We start from the raw sequence: 14,705 nt of genomic DNA, 5'->3' as shown, positions 1-14,705 counted from the left end.
AAAATTATTTATTTAATAGACATATCTGTGTAAAAATATTAGAAAAAATGAGCTGGAGGAAAAAAATCTATGCTGTAGTCCCGCAGGGGTCGATTTTGGGTCCAACCCTTTATATTATATTTGTATCAATAATGAAAAAATATGTAAGACACTTTGTATATGCTGACGACACTGCTCTTGTCATATCCTCTTCTTCTTCTTCTTCCTAGCACTATCCCAACTCATTGCCTAGGTAGGCTGTTGGGGTCGGCTCTTCTCGTTCTCAGGTTATAGCTTCTTCGGTTCTGAGTGTCGCTTTCATCTAGGCCGTTTCTTTGTAGGATTTTGGAGCATTGGGTCATCCAGGAGTTCTTTGCTCTACCTCTGGATGACTGTCTTTGAAGCTCTATAGACATTGCCTGCTTCACTGTGTGGTCTGGTGGTCTCCGTCTTATGTGCCCATACCATCTTAACTGTCGTTCCTCTAGCTTACTGTTTATGTCAGTGACACCCAGGCTACCACGAATGCGTGAGCTTTTAATTTTATCTTTTAATGATACTCCTGCTGTCCATCTAAGCATTCGCATTTCTGCTGATTCGAGTTGCCTAGAGTAGGAGTTGTACATAGTCCAGCATTCGGAGCCATACATTATCGCGGGTCTAACAATAGTCTGGTATGTCTTTCCTTTAAGTTTTATTGGCATTTTCGTGTCGCACAAAATTCCTGTTACGGATCTAAATTTCATCCATCCCACTCCTATCCTATGGTTGACATCCGCTGCATATCCTCCGTCTCTGTGGATGAGTGAGCCCAGATACTTAAATGAGTCACAGTTGGCTAATGTTACTCCATCCAATTGCATCGAAGGAGTTACAGCATTTGGGTCTTCAAATGGTAAATACAAATATTCCGTCTTTTTCCTGCTAATTTTTAGTCCATTATCCTCCAGGATCTTTCTCCACCTTTCCAGGCACTGCTCTTGTCATATCCGATGAACAATTATCCATTGCGATTAAATATTATGCAACATGACTTTACGTCCCTGATAAAATGGTCACATGACGCAGGTCTAATCATTAATACCAAGAAAACTATTTTTTTTTTATATTTACTCCACACATGAGGCCCTGAAGAAAATAATTTCCCTCAGGGCCTATGTCATCTTTGGGGATGCTGTGTGGAGGGTCTTTTTGTGGAGAGGAAGGAGTGAACATGGGTCTTGAAGAGTCCCATGTTGTAGGAGGGAGGAAACACAGAGGCCGGCAGTTCGTTCCACAGCCGAGCTGTTGAACTTAAGAACGAATCGTAGAAGCGACCCGTTCTCATGTGACAAGTGTCAACTGTGTACAAATGTTGGGCGCGCGTTTGGCGTGTATCCCGACTACGCACCGGTGCCGAAGGGATCAATGACGCTAGTTCCTCAGAGCATCTTCCATTGTAATACCGATAGAACAAGGACAGCATACCTACCTGACGCCTGTGCTCTAAAGATTGCAGTCCGTTTGTTAAGATTGGAGAATCTATCAAACGGACCGCCCGTTTCTGCACAGAGTCAAGGGTTTTTTTCAGGTATTTTGGGGCTCCAGACCAGAGATGGCTGCCAAATTCGACAGTAGGGCGTACTTGCGATTTGTACAGGGTGAGCAGTTGTGTACTATTAAAGTATCTGCGGGCCCTGTACAGTACGCCCAGCTTCTGAGAGGCCAACTTTACTCTGGCTTCGATGGAGCCCCCGTACCTGAGCTGGTCACTTATAGTTACACCAAGCATATCAATGGAAGGCCTGTTCGGAAGATTGCTTCCGTTGAAGGAGACTAGATTATCATTTGGATCCCTTGATGTACATACGGTCTCCACGTGCTTCATTTCAGATCATGCCTAAAATAATTTCACATAACTTTATATGTATTCATCAAAACATTTTACAGCCCTGTATGTGTGAAAGTATTGAACTGGTAAATGAATACGTTTATTTGGGGGTGACTGTTGATTGTCATTTCAAACACAAATAAACAAAACTTGCAAGCGGCTGAGAGCGATAGTGGGTAGGATATACAAACTGAAATGTTTCGTTCCGGTGAATATTTTTTACATAAAATTATTTACCTATCACTCGCAGAATCAACTTTACGGTATGGTTTAACTACTTGGGGTCACTCTTGTAAAACTAATTTAAACCACCTGCAATCAGTACAAAATTCTATGGTTAAGTTATTAGCTCAAAAACATATTTTTTCACAGAGACGAAACATATCATTGTTGTATCGGAATTTAACAATATTACCGGTGCAGGCCTTATTATGGTACAAAATATTGATTCAACATATATCTGAGTCTGATTATAAAAGGAAAGTGGAACATGAATATAATACAAGGTTTACAAAGAATGAAGGAATGCTTGTTCCAAAATATAATAATAAATACGGACGGCGAACCCTAGAATTTAACGTGCCAAAAATGCTTAACATGTTACCCATTAATATAAAAAATTGCGATTCTACAAATAGATTGAGATATATGCTGAAACAATGGTTACTAAATAGAGATAGTTTATATTAATTTAGTTGTGTTAATTGTATAGTTATAGTAATAATATTATGTGTGTATGTATGTAATTGATCATTAACATCCTGTTGACAAACTGCTTTATTGCATATTACTTGAAAACCAATAAAAAAAAATAAAAAAATTTGATATTATTTTATTAATGGAAAATAATACATTACACCACACAAAGGAAATATAAACATTGAGGGAACAAACCCCTTTAAAAACATGACCGATAAATCCTGAATTGAGCCGATCAGGTTCTGCCCCATCCTGAAATTGATGTTTAATAAATTGCTCCAACAATAGAGACACATCTCGTACTGAGGAAACTCCAGCTTCAACAAGCCTGTTAATCTCCTGTATCAGGTCAGGATGAATTTCTTGGGTCATCTTGGCCGCGTCTCTGCTGTGGTTGTGGCTCGCTTCTACGGTTACCGAGACGTAATAACGTAGCACACATTTAGGTTGGCTTGTGGATTGAAGGGCTGCCTTCACTTGTTTCAGAATCTGAAAACAAGCCACAATGTTTTACTATAAATAAAAATAATAGAAACCTACAAAAACAGTAATTATTGGGATGGTAGGCAGTAAAAAATATAAAATAATATTTTCAACAAAAAAATATCTGATTTCCTGAAGGACACAGGGAAATATGCTTCACACCTTCTATTTTGCAGTGTTGAGGCCCTGGGAATCATATTTCCGGCCATGGTACTGTGCTGACATCTACCATGGCAGCACAGTAAAATTCAATAGATAAGAATGTTGAAAATGTGTTTAAGTAAGCGATGGGAAGTTGCGTATTCCCACCACATTTCCTTCTAAACAAATGTGTGTTGTCCAAAACGGTATTTGTATAACCTTGCATCTAACCAGTGTTGTGTAGTATCTAGATACATTTTTGTATATCTGTATCTAGCTATATTTCTATAACTGTGTCTGTATCTAGATACATTTTTACTAGTATCTGACACCTCAGATACTCAGATACTTTCAGATACTTTATTTTCGAAGTGAACTTCTTTACCGATTTTCTCTAGTTAATTTTAAAGTTTTCTCACAGATTCAGCTAGTGGGTACCTTTGTCCATCTAGTGTATAATATTTTATAGCAGTTTATATACATGCATTTTAGGGGTCCTAACCCGAGTAACCGAGTACCCGGTTACCCCCGTATATAAAAAAAAAAGAATTTAAAAAATAAAAATAAAAATAATGAATAATTAAATTTTTTTTAAATTTTCCATCAGAACCCAAAGTAATCAAGTTGCACATAGTTCACGTATGTTTTATTTATCCAAGGGGCGTCGGGTACCCGGATAGTAATATGCTACCCGGGTACCCGCGAGGACCCCTAATGCATTTATGTTATCACCGCTTGCAGGCCAATTTGCCAATATCTTTTTGGGCAACGAATAAAACAAGCGAGTGTAAATATGTAAAATAATCACAAGCGTTTACGTCTACCGTCTTTAAGAAATTAAAGTAATCGCTGTTTTCGATAATATATATATTTTAAGTTTTCCCCCAAAAAAGAAGAAAAGTATCAGAGTATCTGTGAGTTACTTTTAAAAAGTATATGTATCTACATACAGATACAATTTTACATTGTATCTTGTATCTGGCTACAAATTTTGCCAAGTATCTGTATCTGTATCTAGATATTTTTAAAAAGTATCTGACACAACACTGCATCTAACTATATTGAAAACATTAAAATAATGTTATAAAGTGATTGCCCATGTAGGGATAAGCAGAGAAAAGAAACTATCATACCTTCGTTTTTGCTCTTTCTGCAATTTGAGGTGGAACAGGAAATTCTGGAAAATATTTTATTTGTTTCACACTCATCATTGCGGGACAACCAAGCTTCTTGGAGTCCAAAACCCGGAACCTCTTCTTCTTATGGTTTGGGTGATCAGCCTGAAAGAACAATTCAAGGTATATGGTCTAATAGGCTTATACGCATAAGACGCCTATTATTTATGCGGCAAATAAATTGCCCATGGTTAATTTATTTGACGCAGATGATTAACTTTTACAAAAGTTGTTAGGGCCTATGCAATGTTGACATTAGTATAAAATTACAAGTGTGGTTATAATCCAGTGTGATATGAATTAAAATTGTGAAATGAGATATAGCTGCAGGGGCTTTAATTAATTTGGCACTTTGAGCATGGTCTTCTTTAGACTAACACGACATGAGGATGTGTTACGAGCCACGGCACACTTTTAAACACACAAAGATGAATTGTGATTAGTGTGATTGTCGTGTTAATCTAAATGAGACGGAGCTCCAACTGCCATATTAGGAAGGCCCCTGGTGTAATCTAGTCCTAGATTACCTAGGCCCAGGCCCATCGCTTTTTTTTATTTTAAACACATCACCGACGATACGGTGATCATTTTGGGGTTATAGACATTAATCTTGGACCAGAGAGTCCTCGGTGCTCTGTCAATGCTACTATTGAAAGACGAGGGGGAGTAGGCCTAGCTGATGTGGTTCAAGGGTGTATTAACATACCAATTAGACTCTCTTTTCTTCTTTTTATTTGGGCGGTGTAGTCGGGGGCCTCGGGCGCACTCTGTACGCATTCATACCGAATGTAAATGGCAGCCCAAAAAAATGGAATCCCAAAGAACTCCACTGTAGGCGGGCAGAACGTGTATACTGCATCTGAAAGATTGGAAATGTTAATTTCGAATAACTCGTAAATATCAGCAGCTGCTTATGAACTGAAGAAATGGGAAGGCCTACCATAGACCTAGGCCCTAAGGTTTAGAACTTACCTCCCAACTTCTTTTTCATACTGTCTCTCGTTGAAAAAGAGTGCCCCAACGCGTTCACAGAACACAGACATGCTTCATAATTTACTTCATTGTCAATGTATCCACTGATAACACCCGTCTCTGAATTCTTTTTGAAATTACTTAACGAAACTTCTAAAAGACGGTATAAACCGGCACACAAAGACGCCATTTCTGATGATTTCTGAAGTTTCGTTTCACGGCAGTGAGAAACAATTTACTCGGAACACACTCGGGTATGCTCGGATATGTTGGCCACGCCCCTGTCGACTAGTCGCTGTGCATATAGCGACTCCCCAGCACAGATATGGCACAGATAATGCACAGATCCAGATAGTTGATTTATGCCACACAGATCCTTGTGGCACCAATACATTGAATCTGTGCGGAGAGGAAGCAGAGCCATCAACTACGGAAAATACCACTACTTTTATAACTTAAAATTTTTAATACTAATTACTACATAATATACTACACATAATACAGTTAAATATTACATATTTTAATATCAACGGTATAAAATATACCATATACAATAAATTATAAACAGTGAATCAGAAAATATACAATTAACGGAAACTCTAGATGGATATAAAAAGTTAGAGATAAAAATACTTGCAAAACTATAGAGTAGGTTAGATTAGTATTGATTGAAATATATGAAAGTATAGCCTTCTTGTACCTACATTCCGTGCAGTTCTATTACTAAAGTGTTCAACATTGAATATTTGAAAGGGGCCCCCTTTTTTTTAAAGAATATATGAGTTCCTAACAGTTTCAACAAAACAATCGTACTGGACTACGATTTTATGATGGATTATTTTTTTCATTTTTCTATGTGACCAATATACATGAACTCTTTTGGATAAGTACCCGCACCATGATAAACCTGCGTAAATTGTATTTTATAAAATAATTGGTACAATTTTACAAGTATATAAATATAATTTTACAGATTATGTATAAATGTTTATGTTTTACCTGTTAACTTTCATTTTTTTTCAATTGTCTTACAGTAATTTAATATCTACCATACCAGCGTAAATCAGTTTTTTTCTTATATTCCAGGAAGTGGTGAATCATTTAAATTTACTGAATTTAAAGTTAATGTTTTTTATACAAGTAGAATGGCGTCATTGCCAATTTTTACCTCATATGGGTGTTTAAAATGTTACCTTGCAATTATAGACTTAGAGGTTTTGTGTTTTCTCGGTAGGGAAAAATTTGTTACCTAAATACACTTCTAAAATTTGAATGTTTTGGAGCATCATATTCTTCAGCTTTGGGATCGGGGGAGGGGGGGGGGGGGGGGGGGGGGGAATTCACCTGTGCCTTATTATAGGGAATATAATTATTATGGAGAAGCGTATATCAGCGTACATACCCTGTAACTGATTATATATATTCTACTTAACGAATTTACCGACCTCACATTACTTTTATCGTGATCGGTCTGCAAAGTAAAGAAATATCTATTTTTTTAATTATTAGTGTCAAAATATAATTTTTAAGCGTCTTTGAATATTCTTTACCAAACGGCGCTATACAAATAGTTAAGTTTCGTTGAATTATGTAGTTTGGGAATAATTTGGTATTAGATTGTGTTGTTCAGTGCAACATACCATTTATATAGTCATATAATTGATTTATTTTTATTTAAGGACGGGTTGTTTCAAGAAATTTGAACAATTTATCAAATTTCAAAGTTAATTTTCAAGTTCAGTGAATGTTCTATTCCATTTTTTTACTGTTTCAGTTCTTTGAAGCATCTTGCCCATAGTGATATAATAACAGAATTTGATGAATTGTTCAAAGGGTTTTATCAAAACGGTGTTTAAATTATACGAAATCCAGAACTTCAAGATTGGTTGGGCTTAAAATGTACGACGATAACAGGACACAAAAAATATCTGAGTTAGTACTGGGTCTAGTGGAAACGATCAGAGTTAGACCGAGGAAGCGGTGGATGTGTCTCTGTGCTTACTGGGTCCCCCAGTGGAAACGACCAGAGTTGGACCGAGGAAGAGGTGGATTTGTCCGAGTGGGTGGGTACCTACTGGGTCCCAAAGTTGAAACGACCCAGAGTTGGACCGAGGAAGAAGTGGATTTGTCTCTGTGCTTACTGGGTCCCCCAGTGGAAACGACCAGAGTTGGACCGAGGAAGAGGTGGATGACTGTGTGAAAAAGGATTAGAGCAGGACAGGAGGCGAATGGTAAGGAACCATAGCCAGAGGAGAATATTTCCAGAAGAGGCTAAATCTTACCCTGGCATCTGCATGACTGAGATATATACATGAAAATAGTGATAATTTATTCTTTGCCGGTTTGTCTTTCTTTTGAATAAAGAAATATAATCTGCAACGAAACAGCGATGCAAACATTTATAAATATACGTGTCACCTGTGTCATAGATTTACTCAGGTGTTAAGAACATAATATTCTTGCAGAATTGCCATTTTTTAGCGATGTAGGCTTTTTATAATAGATGATATCATTGATGTACTACAATTACATACATAACTACAAGCGCAATAATTTATCGACAGATGTTCGCAAGAACAAAGACATTTTATCGCTCGAAAACGCATAATTTTAATTCAGTGGATTTAATATAATGGAATCATAGTAAGTAATGAATTGGTCGAATGGAAACTTTCAGGTCGACAATCGACGATTAAGTTGGTATCATTCAAATGTCAAACATTCTATGGCGCTGATAATTAACTTGTGATAGTGTCAAATGTAACGGTCTGTCAAATAATTAGCTCTTAGCTTAAGGTGTCTCACAGAAATTCTAATGTAACATTGTCACAAAATTGCCAATCAGCGCCATTTTGATTTGCTTAACATTTCAAATGTCCCCGTCAAACGCCTATTCCAGGTCCATTACAGCTTTAAAAAAATGTGATTAGCAAAATTGCACAGCCGATAAGTTTGTCTGCTGGTCACATTCTGTTCAAAAAGCTGAAACTTGCCTATTAATAGAATCGGCGTTTCTAGTGTGCCAAGAAATTTTGCTAGAAGATTTGCTACTAGCTCACCGCACTTGCCTCGATTTTATGTTATTTTGAACCTTAAAAAATGCCCCAAGCATACTAAAATATATTTTATTCGCTTGACAAGAAAATAATGTATCTTAATGTTACTTTAGCTTGTCGTTTCGTCACTTGCAAATATATTTAATTGATCCGTAAAAAGGCGCATTTTTTATAACATTATTGTAAAAAAAATCACTTACATATAAGAAGCTATCCTGGTGAAACTACATAGGATAGATATATTAAAAAAATATATATACGTTAACACATTATCCGGTAAGACGGTACAATTTATAAAAATATAATTTTGCAAAAAACAAGTATGTTATTACGAAAATAGTGTCAGCCGGCGTACGGCGGGCTATTGGTATTTTACCCCTGGCATGCCAAGGGTTAAGGGGGACCTTTCAAATGTTAAACAAAATCAAAATGGCGCTGATCATGGATTTGTGATGATGTCAAATGTGACGGTTGGTCAAACAACTGGCCGTTAGTGCATTACAAAGAAAGCATTTCATTGAAAAACTTCGCTTTGACTGGCTAGAATTTTCCTGCCTTTGTCAAGGAATGACAAAAACAGAATGAATCAGAATTCTGATGACTATGGCAGTGCAATTATTGACAGTCTGATGTCACGGGTGATTAAATGGTCAACAAGAAGGTATGCGATAAACCGAACGCAATGATGATAGAACTACGGCCTTAACTTTGTTTTAAGCCTGTGACAGACAACGCTATAAGCGCGCTATATTTTCGTGGCTTGGCCTATTTCACCACATAATATTAGTATTGCGAGCGATATACTGAAATAGGTTAAGCCATGATGCGTATAGTGTAATGTGTGGCCTACCTTAAGGGGGTGACAGATTACGCTATACGCTTCAAAGCGTTTTACATAACTCCATGTTGCTCTCCATACAATCCCATACAGACCTGTCACACCTGACAGATGATGTGTTATACATAAGTATGCCACTCCCTCTCCTGCCTACTGCCTACGGTAGGAGGGGGTCAGATCAATTTACGGAGCGCCGTGACCACACGGCTGTCATCTGTCAAGGTGAAAGATCCCATACAAAGAAAAGATATTCCGCGGTAGTTCCCCAGTTGAACTGACTCCTCTTCCTCAGGAAGATTATAGCGTTGTGACACCTCAACAAATAATCTGAAAAAAAAGCTTTGATTCATATAGCGTTGTCTGTCACTACCTTGAGGGCCGCGACACATTACCTACACTATACGCACCAAAGCGTTGTTTATAACACTCTATCGCTCGCCACAAAACCCCATACAGATCTGTCACACCTGACAGATGATGTGTTATAATTGTGGGCGTGGCGACGATGATATATCGTGATCTGCTAGCCAGGCGATATTTGGAAATGATGATACCCCCTCTCCCTCCTACCGCAGGAGAGGTGGTCAGATCAATTTAAGGAGCGCCGTGATCACGCGACTGTTAGCTGTCAAGGTGACAGATCCCGTACAAAGAAATGATTTTCCGCGGCAGCTCTCCTGCCGTAGGGTGAGGAAGATTATAGCGTAGTGTCTCACCTCAACATATTTTATGTATAGGCCACGCCCATGCGTGTAGTATAGTATAGCGTAATGTGTCTTTTCTATTTTATTTTCTAGATTCTTATTTTTCATGAAGTGGTGAATCATTTAAGTTTACTGAATTTAAAGTTAATGTTTAAAATATTTACCTCGGTTCCATGATAACTCAACACAGTGACAATTCAACACACTTTTAAAAAGTGATATAAAGTCATTTAAAGAATACGAAATATATATGATTGCCTAATTTTACAAGCTAATTTAGATAAATTTTTTAAATGGTGCGAACAAAATATGTTATTTTTGAACATTGAGAAATGTCAAGTAATACGATTTTCCAGAACTCATTCTCATATCTTACATGAATATAATTTAAATAATGTTAAATTAACACCAGTATCACAAATTCGTGACTTGGGAGTTATATTCGAATCAAACTTAACATTCACAGCGCATATAGATGATATAACTAATAAGGCTTTAAAGATTCTTGGCTTCCTTTGTAGAACCCTAACTGATTTTAATTCCTTGGATTGCATGAAAACACTCTACATTTCACTAGTTAGAAGCCAAGTGGAATATAATTCACCTATTTGGTCTCCTTTCTATAAAGTACACTCTAACAAATTAGAACGGGTTCAACACAAATTTCTTAGGTACTTAAATTTCAAGCTTAAAATTCCAATAGAAAACATTAATTATGTAAATTTGATGAATGGACTTAATTTAATTACGCTGTCTGACAGAAGAACCATTTCAGACCTAATTTTATTATACAGAGTCATGAACAACCTTATTGACAGCCCTGCCATCGTTGCTGCTATTAAACTCTATGTACCGACAAGAAATACTAGACAAAATACAACATTCTTTTGCGACACATATAAAACCAACTATCAGTCAAACTCACTTACCAATAGGATGCATGATTTGGGCAACAAGTTTGGTGGTATTATAGATATATTCCATGATTCCCTTTATAATCTTAAATTCAAATTAAACCAACACTTTGTGGAATCATACAAATTATTGTAATAGATTTAACGATTAGATATGTTATTGTAATGTTTTATATTATATTTTGTTCTTTGTTATTGTTAAATATTATGTTGTTTAAAATGTTTCTTTACGCCATATTCTTCAAAAACTACTTGTATATTTTTTTAAAATTCTTCACTTTTATAACTCTTAGTATAAATTCTAACTCGATAACTTATGTAAAACTTATTTATAATCTATGTAAAAGCCCCTATGGGCGTATAACAACAACAATAAACAATTAGAAACGATGAAAAAAAATAACCTAACCTAACCTAACCTACTTAACTCAGTTAATAAAGTTTTTGTTTGATCACTTTCCATGACTTTATATAACCGGTCACTATTTACCTCATATGGGTGTTTTAAATGTTACCTGGCTATTTATAGATTTAGAGGCCTCGTGTTTTCTCGGTACGGAATTTTTTTTTACTTAAAAACCATACTAAAATTGCATGTCTTTCCAGCATCAGCATCACCAGCAACCGACAGCGGCCATTTTTTTAAAATTAAAAAGAAAGACAAACATTCCCGGGTTACGAATAACCTGACAATATTTGAAAATCTCCTACTACCACCACAGTAAGCGGAAAATGTTGCTTGTGTTGTGATGGAGGACTTAGCCAGTCGAGGAATTGAACACACTACGCCCCACACCCAAGCGCGATATCAACTCGGCCACCGACCGGTCGAACATACTACATACATGTCTGTTTGTGTTATGTTGGGATTGGGGGGGAGATTCAGCTACGCCTTATTGTAGGGAATCCCTCCGCATTTGACAATCGCAGAAAACCGATATCCAGGAGGGAAAGGCCGTCAGTCAACTTGGAACATAGACGGCCTTCAGTAAAATCGGTATATGATGTCCTGCATTTTGAGGTGTGTGTGTGTCTATTTTTATATCAATATATACTTATGAGAAGATAGAGAGTAAACATACATATACATACAAATTACAAAATATTATATAAATAGATATATAAACATTATATATTTGGGAAGGGAGTCGGGAGATTATGAAATACATACTGGTCGCTGCTTATTCGTCCGCGTCTGAGTCTGAGTCTGATTCAGACCAGGTATGGTCGTGGTCCATCAGGAAGCGTAATGTGTCTTAGGCTTTATCCACAGTGGCTGCAAATACTCTCAGTACCAATCGCATTGGTGAAAGGCAACCCTTCAGAATCAAAACGTTGAGAGTTGCTTGAAATAGAATCGAATGAACGAATACCTAATCACGTCGGTTGTGTATAACATCTGTACTATGTACATAGATATATTTGTTATTCTTTTAATTTATTTTGTAATGTAGCCTTTTGGTCGGTTGTGATAAGTGTAATCTATAGCAACTTGAACGAAAACGATTGTCGCCAATCTACATAAACCTTTTCGACTTCCAGGTCAGAAGGCAAAGACAGGAAAATGAAATTGATCGAAATGATTTCTGTTCAAGAAAGAATTTCGATGATTAAACATATTATTTGATCAATTTCACAATACATTAGGAAAAAATAAGCTTATTTCGGACACACGGACACGTCCACGCTTTTAACGATTTCTCTTTAATGGTCGAAAAGAAAAAAAAGATCATTTTTCTGCATCTTCGACATTTCTTTACTCGTTATTTATCCCTACTCTGATTCAGATGAAAAAATCTATGCATCGAAGCGATTGTCGATCGCGTTTTGTTGATTTATTGCAGAATTAAATGCAGAGCGGACAAAATGCATAATGGCGGTGTTTATCTACGAACGGACAAAACATGCGATCCCTTCGTTAATGGATGAGCTACGGTAAATGCGTTAATTGACAGATGTGTTGTAACCACGGAGGAAGGAACTCCGTGGTTGTAACCAGTGGCGGATCCAGGGGGGGGGGTCACGGTGGTCATGACCCCCCCTGGGCTGGGGCCCAGGGGGGGTCATGACTACCTAGGTCCTGGGCCCATCCAGGACCTAGGTGGACCACTAATTAAAATTGTTAAACATAATGTTTTTATATATTTTTTGTCACAATATAAATTTTATTTAAGTACTTTCAATATTTAATTAATTTAATATAATACTTTGTTTGATGGCAAACGCATTATTCGGGAACGAACGCATCGAAAATTCGAATGTTACCGCGTCACCGCGCACCGCCACCGGCGCGCGCTTCGGCCGCCACCTTTCATATTATTATGACACATTTCGTGTAACCACGTGTGACGCTTGCGCGCGCTTTGTTTCGACTAACATCTAGCGTCTAGCAAAACCTAACCTCAATCGGAACGACTAAACTTTATTAATAAAGTGTTTACTTTTATTTGTTTACTAAGTTTAAAAAAATAAGTTCCAATATAAGTAATAGTGTTCTTAAAAATTGTTGCTGCAAATTCAATTCATTACACGAAATGGTAAGTAATCTAATCAGTTTCTTCATTATGCCAGTGTATGTGTGTTTAAACTCAAATGTTATTTGTTAATGTTCTAAGGCTGGGGTTAGACTCGTAAGTTTTTTTCCTGTAAATCGCTCTTGAAGGCGAGTTTGGCCAAATTCCCAATGTAAACGACACCAAAAGTCACTTAACGTAATTTTAGTAAGTTACAGAACTTATTCTTTCGGAAGTTTTTTGACAGGTCTGGACAGGTCTAACGCGCCCGCGCGAATTACCAGCCTTCCTATACTTCCTAAAGCAATTCTTAAGGCGAGACACAACCTCGTTCATCGAGGTTTTGCCCAAGGCTAACATTTTAATTTATTTCGGCGAATATACAATTAGTATATATTACGTTCAACGATTTTAAAACTTTATAACCCGTGTATAACTATAAAGTTAGCGGACTTAGCGGTAAGTACCAGATTTTATTTTTCTAGATGATGAATTAATAACTTCGGAAGTGGACACATTTTTAATATTTGTAACAAATTCTTCAGAATCAATTAAAATGAAGGCTAAAAGTGTGGATAGATTTTTTTACTAAGATTACGAAAACGTTAGTAATTTTTTTTAGAAATGCATAGTATTATTTTTAATGATGGATTTTGAATGATTTACATGAAAATGTTCCGTCTCCGATTATGTTCCCTTAATTTTGTAAAATTCCACACTGATTATTTTTTTTATACGGCAACACTTTGATATCCGGCGAATTTTTGAATTTGACGTTTAACGTTCACTAGATTTATTGTTTGTTCTCTGCGAACTTAACCACTTAACCTTTGATTTGACTTTTTGCATGAGTAGGTGGTTTGGTATATTTATGGCGGTGTTTTGACAGATGTTATGAACAGAACTCCGTACAATTTCATGCCATTTTTGTGACATTCGTGTGGAAAACGTTCTTTTTTAAATGACTTTCGGCTAGTTAATTACCGTTTTTTTGCACATATAAAATTATGTCCCGTCTTTCCGGTTTATAAAAAATGGTCTGATTTTTCGAGTTGAAATTTAAAAAAAATCACCAGGGTTTCAAAAATACGATTAAAAAAAAATACGGAACGTCTTAGAATATTTGCCTAAACCGGATTTTTTTTTAAATGTGATGCATGTGGCCTATTATCGGTCATATATATTATGTATATATTATTATCAAAATTAAATTATAACTTCTTGTAACTGTAACTGACCGGACCTAAGTCCTCCATCACAACACAAGCAAGCATTTTCGGCTTTCTGTGGTGGTGGGAGGAGTTATTGTTGGGTTATTCGTAACCCGGGAATGTTTGTCTTTCTTAAAAAAAAAAAAAAAA

General features: G+C 36.6%; 1 long non-coding RNA gene across 1 annotated transcript; it reads right to left on the bottom strand.

Moving 5' to 3' along the window:
- Positions 1–2,763: 2,763 nt before the first annotated feature.
- LOC149410285 (uncharacterized) lies at positions 2,764–5,505 on the bottom strand. Its single transcript, XR_016305053.1, has 4 exons — positions 5,320–5,505; positions 5,054–5,206; positions 4,306–4,452; positions 2,764–3,037 (listed from the first exon to the last, which is right to left on the bottom strand). It is a non-coding gene; the product is annotated as an uncharacterized LOC149410285 (long non-coding RNA).
- Positions 5,506–14,705: the final 9,200 nt, after the last annotated feature.

The sequence above is a fragment of the Hesperophylax consimilis genome, chromosome 28 (assembly GCF_061612785.1).
Source record: "Hesperophylax consimilis isolate HC1 chromosome 28, BYU_Hcon_1.0, whole genome shotgun sequence".
In the NCBI taxonomy this organism is placed as follows: Eukaryota; Metazoa; Arthropoda; class Insecta; order Trichoptera; family Limnephilidae; genus Hesperophylax; species Hesperophylax consimilis.
The sequence above is the reverse complement of the archived record's forward strand: the minus strand, read 5'-3'. Positions and strand labels throughout refer to the sequence as shown.